This window comes from Electrona antarctica (genome assembly GCF_951216825.1).
Source record: "Electrona antarctica genome assembly, chromosome: 22".
In the NCBI taxonomy this organism is placed as follows: domain Eukaryota; kingdom Metazoa; phylum Chordata; class Actinopteri; order Myctophiformes; family Myctophidae; genus Electrona; species Electrona antarctica.
Window position 1 is genome coordinate 33,446,658 of NC_136805.1, and position 8,027 is coordinate 33,454,684.

Consider the following 8,027-nt stretch of genomic DNA (forward strand, 5'->3'; position numbering starts at 1 on the left):
CCCTCTGGACCGGGGGGAGATATTAGACTTTTGAGGCCAACAGGCTGAGGCTCTGAGCCACTCTGCTACACAGGCTTATAACCACTTGAACTCTAACGGCACCTAGCTTGGGGGGGAACATTCGTCGGAAATAGACTATATATCTACAAGCACACAGGAACGCACACGTGGGCCGGTTAAAAAAACGTCCCCCCCCCCCCCCACCTTGGTAGCCACAGAAACATCTCTGCTTTTTCATGTGACGTGACAGACTAGACAGTGCACTTTTCATTTCATTTTATTCCTCATACAAAGATGCCATTACCTGGCCCTGTATCTGAAATGGTCGAATAAATATTTGATTTAGGAATATAATATGCCTTTGGAATTGTATTCTTTCTGTATATCAGCAAAATGTAGATTTCTATGTTAGACATTGAGGGAAATGAAGATGCGCAGAATAAATAAATAAAATTCAGCTTGTCAACTAATCGATCGATAAGGTTATACATTAATGAATTATCGATAAACCCCATCCCTAGTTTACATGGTTAAGTGAGATGAGATGTCAGCAGATGGAGTCTCTTGTCTTGAGTAGACCACACACCACGGCAAGTGGGAATGTAAATCAGGAGACAGTTGAACATGAGAACAAGTAGGTGGTAGTCATTTCATTTAATTAAGCCCAATAGCACTGTGACATGATAGTTTTGTGTAAAACAAAACAAAAAAGGCAGCTCTACAACAATCTCACGACTGAATCTGAAGCATTAAAAACATTAGTGATTTGGGCTTTGAGTCCCTTAGCCAAGAAGAGTGTTTGGTGACTTGAATGATTCTGAGTTAGGGGCTACGCTACATACTGTATACGTGCTTCACTTGGTCCATTTCAGAAATGGTATGTTCTCACCGCCCAACAAACATCCTCTACTGCTCTCAGATCTGGAGATACCAGAGCTAAAGGGCTCTAAATCAGGGGAGGGCAACTGGCGGCCCGGGGGCCACATGCGGCCCCCACCTTCACTTAATACGGCCCTCATGTTAATATCAGAATACTGATATAGTATTGATTTCAGCTGTTACAATTCCAAACCCGCTTTAATTACTTCATGACTAGTATTAAATGTCTAGTAGGCCTACTTAATGACTAGTATTAAAATGTTATTGTCTTTGAGAGAAAGTTAACATAACTATATTTGAAATTCAATAAAAAGGTTACTTTTCAGGATTCCAATTAAAAAATAGCAAAAAAAAAATATTCAGGTGTTCAATTCAAATATAGCAAAAATAGCCGATCTACAAGCTGCGACGCGTTTTGAGCTTGTACATCGGCTATTTTTGCTACGACAGTAATATGCACTGTGGCCCTCTGGAGTGAATGTGGAAATATATTAATAATAATAAACTTTATTTGTATAGCACCTTTCATACATAAATGCAACTCAAAGTGCTTCACAGGGCAGTACATAAAAATAGCAATAAAACACAGGCAAGCAGTTAGACGGATAAAACAATGGTAAAGAGCAAACAACAAAAAAAGCATAAAAACATAGATGGACGAGAAACAAAGCACACCGCAAAAGGTCAGAATAGAGAACTCAACTAAAACTAAAACTAAAACTCAATTAAAAGCAAGAGTAAAAAGGTGAGTCTTGAGTTGAGCTTTAAAAATGTCTACAGAGGGTGCGTGTCTAAGTTGAAATGGAAGTCGATTCCAGGCTGTAGGCCCATAGAAGCAGAAGGCTGCCTCACCATATTTTTTTGTAGACATTTTTTAGGCACTTCAAGCAGGCCAGCAGTGGAGGACCTGAGGGGGCGGTTAGGAACGTATCTGGGTAGGCATTCGCGGAGGTATGAGGGTGCAAGACCGTTTAGGGATTTATAAACAAGTAAAAGAATTTTAAAATCAATCCTAAAAACCACCGGGAGCCAATGTAGTGAGTGTAAAACTGGAGTAATATGATCTCTCATCTTAGTTTTGGTTAAAACCCTAGCAGCCGCATTTTGAACAAGTTGGATTCTGTCTGTTGACTTCTTTGGCAGGCCCGAGAGGAGGGAATTACAGTAATCGAGACGCGAAAAAACAAAAGCATGGACCAATGTTTTAGCATCATCTAAAGATAAATATGCTCTTATACGTGCGATGTTTCGAAGATGAAAGAAAGCTGTCTTGGTAGCTTGATTAATGTGCGCATTAAAATTCAGATCTGAATCGATAATAACCCCTAGGTTCTTTACTGTCGACTTACTTCCTACATTTAGGTTACCGAGTTTATTTTGTATCAATTATTTTTGCTCATTAGAGCCAATTATAAGAACTTCTGTCTTATCCTCGTTCAGTTGGAGAAAGTTCTCACTCATCCAGCATTTAATGTTGGACAGACAGGATAGCAGTGGGTCAAGGGCAGAGGGGTCATCAGGGGCTACGGAAAGATACAGCTGCGTATCGTCCGCATAGAAGTGGTAATTCATTCCGAGGGCGCTAATGAGTTCTCCCAGCGGCAATATATAGAGGGAGAACAATAGAGGACCAAGGATTGAGCCCTGTGGAATACCGGAATCAATATTGTGCGTGTCCGATACAAAGTCTTTCTGTTGGCCCTTTCCATCGTCAAAGTTGCCCACCCCTGCTCTAAATGGACAGGCTAGTAATTAGACTGACTTGTTCAAAGAAGGCAAATGCAAATTCAGTATAAAGACGCGAGTGGTTTGGGGAGAATCATGTTATCTATCTCAGCATGTTGCAGTTGAGGCTTTACACAGAAAAAATAGAAAGGCGTTTACTTTCTAGGGCTGCCATCCACCGAGGGCCTTGTTAATGGTGATAGTAATGTGCTTTGTTGTACGATAATTGTTATGCTGAGCGAAAATACGTCTTTTTCAACTGAAAAAACGTGCCTCAACAATGTTTTTGGAAAATCTGTCATTTTTGGCAAGCGAAAGCAGGTGTGTGTGTGTGTGTGTGTGTGTGTGTGTGTGTGTGTGTGTGTGTGTGTGTGTGTGTGTGTGTGTCTTGCGCGTGCGTGCGCCTGCGTGCACGCATGCATGCCCACACTATGATCACCATAGATGGTCATGACAAACAGGTCCTATTTCTATAAATATTTAGGAGTTCACTGCACATTGTTAGTGAAATGTGACAAGTCTGCAGCGCCTTAATTTCCTCCGTGGTGTAAGTAGAAACATAATGTTGAGCTTTTATAGAGCTATAGTATAGAGTCAATTGTAAGGTATGGCATCACCAGTTGATCCTTAGATTAGCCAAAATGGCCGGGAAGATCATGCGTAATTGTCTACACCTCCCATCACCCACCCAGGTCATCTTGCCCCCTTGGAGACTAAATGAAGTAACATTGAATAAGATAAGATGTGTCATTTGGTTGGCCAGCGTATGCTTTTGGGGCGACTGTGAATAGCACCCCCTCCCTACCTTCTGCTGTGCTCTTTCTCGGGTGTTTGTTGTGCTGTGCCACAAATTAAAATGGTTGTCATGACTACTCGGCCCAATCTGAAAGCCCCCGGTCATTGGTAGGCTTATCTGATATTATAATCAGAGTACTGTATATATTATGGCGGCCTTAATAATATTTAACACACAGACAAAAATGTATTTGAAAATATTATTTGGTATAGGTATCTTAAATTACAACAAATATACGCAGGTTGACACATTTTAAATATATTTTGGTAAGTCAACAAATATTTGTTCCCATACCACTGAGTGGGAGATTTCAATGTATAGTATGTTGTTTTCCCTCCTTTTACTTTACCAAATATTAACTCATTTAGACCTGAGATTGATTCTACAAATGCCTTCTAAATCCTTTCTTTATTTATCATTTTTCACCCCTGTGTCAATTATCTAATGTGATCCTGGGCTCTACACACCCTCCCCCAACCTGGGGAGAGCAAGGGACTTGAACTCATGCTTCCTTCATGCATGAGTGTCCAAGTTGCTCCTTTACACCTGACAGGGGGAATTTCCCTGGTTGGACGTAGCACGTGGAAGGAACACGTTATTCCAACCAGTTCCTTTCCCCTCCATCAGGCGCCCCGGCTGGCCAGGGGGAGGCAGTTTAGAGACCAGGATTACTGCATGTTTTTTGTGAGGGTACCTACCCTAGGGGACACGGGGAGAACATGCAAACTCCACACAGGGCCCTTTCGCCAACCCCGTCTCGGGTATGGGCAGCCTCTCAAACATTTTCATGAAAATCTCAAACATTTTCATGTCAAGGACCCCCAAAAATATATGTAATTGGCCGCCGACCCCCATCTGAAAAATATGTTGTTCCAGGGATGTAAGAGCCACTTTATGAGTTCATGTCATGTTGACCTAGTTTGCTTGATTGAGCCTATTCTGTGCAGCAGTGTTTGATTTCATGTTGATTAGTGCAGCAGAGTATTCTTTTTACTGCCTTGCTTAGGTTGGTCAGCTCTTGATTGAATGTTTGTGATTGGTGCTCCTTTTTCTTTGATGTCTAAATTACCCTCCTGTCCTGTTTTAGTTTGTCAGAAGCTGTGAAGTGAAGTAGAGAGAGCACATGTTTTTCTACCACATGTTATCCCCACCATGTAACCTTACTAAGACATTTTGTACAACCTGTAATTTTTCCTTTACATCAAGTAAAGTGTTACAACTGGTACCACGTGCGTCAGATTATTTGTGCTCACAGCTTTGGAAGGTAATATATTTTGAAAAGTGAACAGAAAATATACGCCTCTATAAGGGACCCTCCAGAAGCAAAGATGTGAGTTAAAAACATTCGCTCTGAAAGAATATATTCAAACATTTGTTCCACATTTTCACGATTTTTTAAAAAATAGCACACCTTGTAGATCTGCTATTTCTCAATAGCTAAATTATAACACCAAAAGGGTTTTCCGCCCAAAATAGGTTAATATAATATATTATAATTATATTATAATTAATATAATAATATTACATGAAATGAAATGAAATGAAATCTATATTTACCCAGGGTATCTGGGCTAAGCTCAAGAACTTGTTTCCAGCCAGGCCCTGCTCATAGAACACATTTCATCGTAGTGATTCAATGCCTTGTTCAAGGGCACTTCAGCGGTGGTAATTTTAACGTGTCGGACGGCTGATTCGAACTAGGAACTAGGAACCTTCCGGTATCAAGACCGCGCCGCTATCCGTTCGGTCACCGCTGCCAAATTGTTTCTCGATGTAAAGGACCTGACCCAGTTAACCGGGCATCACGCATCAGTGGTGGAAAAAGTACTCAATTGTTTTACTAATAAGTAAAAGTATCAATACTGCAATGTAGAACCTATAGTTAGTAGGCCTACAAAAGTACAAAAGTATTGACATCAAAATGTACTTAAGGTACGAAAAGTAAAAGTACTCATTATGCAGAATGTCCAGTTTCAAGTTTTCAAATGTATACAAATATTTTGAAAATAGCAGATCTAGTACAAGCTCACAGTGAGCATTGTAAGCTTGTAGATCGGCTACGGTATTTTCAAATGTCCAACATGTATATGGCTGAAGTGGCTAGTGTAGCCTATGTTTTGTAATAATAATCAAAATCTATGAAGTAACTATAGTAACTAAACTTTTCAAATGATTGTAGTGGAGTAAAAGTACAAATACCTCAAAATTGTACTTAAGTAAATGTACTTAGTTACTTTACACCACTGCTGGGCATGTGGTAACCTTTTTGTCTGTTTTGCAGCACATAGTCCAGTGCTTTTCAGTTTTCAACCCTTATCATATCACGGTTGTTGGATAAGATTTTGTCCACAATTTCATGCTGTGTTTGGATAAGATTTTGTCCACAATTCCATGCTGTGTTTGGGTAAGATATTGTCCACAGTTCCATGCTGTGTTGATGTTGGTACCATAGTAGTCTCGCGTTACCAGACTGTTGACTCGCAATTTTCAAATGTTTCCAATAGCATTCTGAGATTGTGGGATAGTTGTCTGGCTACGCGAGTAATTCTTGTAAGTTAAGTAATGCCCAATGTTTAACAATAATTTAACTCTTAATAATTGAACAAACATTTGACACTCTCAAGAGTTAAATATCTATTAAAGGGTCCATTTGGTTACCAACTCTCCATCATTTAGCTGGGGACCACCTGGAACCCCACAAGGCCCACTGGTGGTCTCCGGAACACCACTGGCATAGACCATCAGCCTTTTTAGAGCCACCACACCACACGGTTTCCTCTGGCACAGGATAGCTCAGTTTCTGCATTATTGCCCACCAAGAGGAGCAAACAATTGAGCCAACCATATGTTACATTACATCAAAATCCATTTATTCACATTTGCACGAAACAGAAAATAATCTTTAATGTGGACTCAGGAGGGAAAAAAATGTATATATATATATATATAATCTTTTTTTCAAAAAAGTGTTCAAAATTATGTTTTTATGTAGCCACAACCACCAGTAAATTTAGTATACCTGGTTTTCACCTTAGCACCACCCACTTTGGGGTCTATTAGTAATGTTAACTCCATAGACACATACAAAACGGAATCATTTCCATCAGACAAAATAAATCACAAATAAAAGTGCACAAATAAAAAGGCACCAGTCAAAGCTGCTCTAATTACATCAAAGCTCAAATGTTTATGCTCAAGAGCATGTTCAAATTCTCATATCGAAAACCAAACCAATCAAAAACCAAAAGGCCTTATGTGATACCATGTACGTACAAGGTAGCCACTTATATAATGTATTTGTTGAAGTCACTGTGTGACCACTGTAAGTAGAAGAGAAGGAGGATCAGCACACCACAACTTGAAAGTTGAAACATGATACTGAATTTTGCATGGACAACTTTATTTCTGCTCTCATCTAAATGTACATGGTATTCTTTTGGATTGTGGACGTATTGGACACAGGATGTGCATGTCTTTTCTTTCCTTTTTTCTGTCATCTTTCTTATTTATTTGTGGCTAAGTCTCATATAACTTATTTATTGACTGAGGACTGAGGAGGAATCAGCGGAGGTTAAAGATTGCAGATTGAGTGGAATAGTACAGAGCAAGTGCTGGGGGACCCTAGCCCTAAACCCTAGCCTCGTTCCCATACTCATCTGCGAAGAGAAAAGCTGAAAGGCTGAGAGTGTATCAGCCGGAAGTGTCGGGCCGGAACATCCGTCAGATGTATTTCCCCAAGGTTACGATATGTTTCGACCATTCACAACACTTTCACGGAGAATGTAAACAGATTTGTAAAGCATCAATGTCATTTCCTTGAGCGATACTTCCGCCAAATTCCAGCACTTCCGTTGACTTCCTACAGCTTAGGTCTTCCCAGCGTGAGGGGGACCCTGGTCAAATAAGTACATAATACTGTAGTAGGTTTCAAGTGGTTAACTAAGTCCATGTTCTAGGTCCATTGCACCTGGATAAAGTCCAGTGCCTCTACAGCCGAGTATTGTACCACATAATCCATAACAACTGTGTCTGACGGCCAGTAGTGAGGTGGGTTGCTTGTGGTGACAGTTCAGTGCACGTGGTGGCACTTCAGTTCGCTTGATTGGTCAGCTGGCATATTATCCCAAAGGAAGATAATGGCTTTTGTTTTTGCATTGATTGGTCAGTGTCAGTTGCCATGCTGTCCCTTGGGAAGATAGAGCTGCTGACAAATCGGCACAAGCCTAACATTGTCACTGTCCTTTTATCACTCCCTCAGTCTGTCACAGCACATTAAGGGTCCTATTTTCGCCAGTGCCTTATCTCTTATCCCTAACCTTCTTTGCCCCCCCTCTCCTTTTTTTCATTTTTTTTTTACTATTTTGAAATACATTTTAAAATTGTTCAAACAGCCGATCTACATCGACACGCTGTGAGCTTGTAGATTGGCTTTTTGAACTATTTAAAAATGTTTTGCAAAATAGGCAAAAAGGCAAAATAGTTTAGGAATAAGGGGTAAGGCACTGGCAAAAATAGGGCCCTAAGTCTGGGTATGTAAGATACAGTATGTAACATGTAATTTTTGTTATGTTGTAATATTCCTTTGCCGTTATTAAACATTATGATTTAATTTAACTCCCTTTGGAAT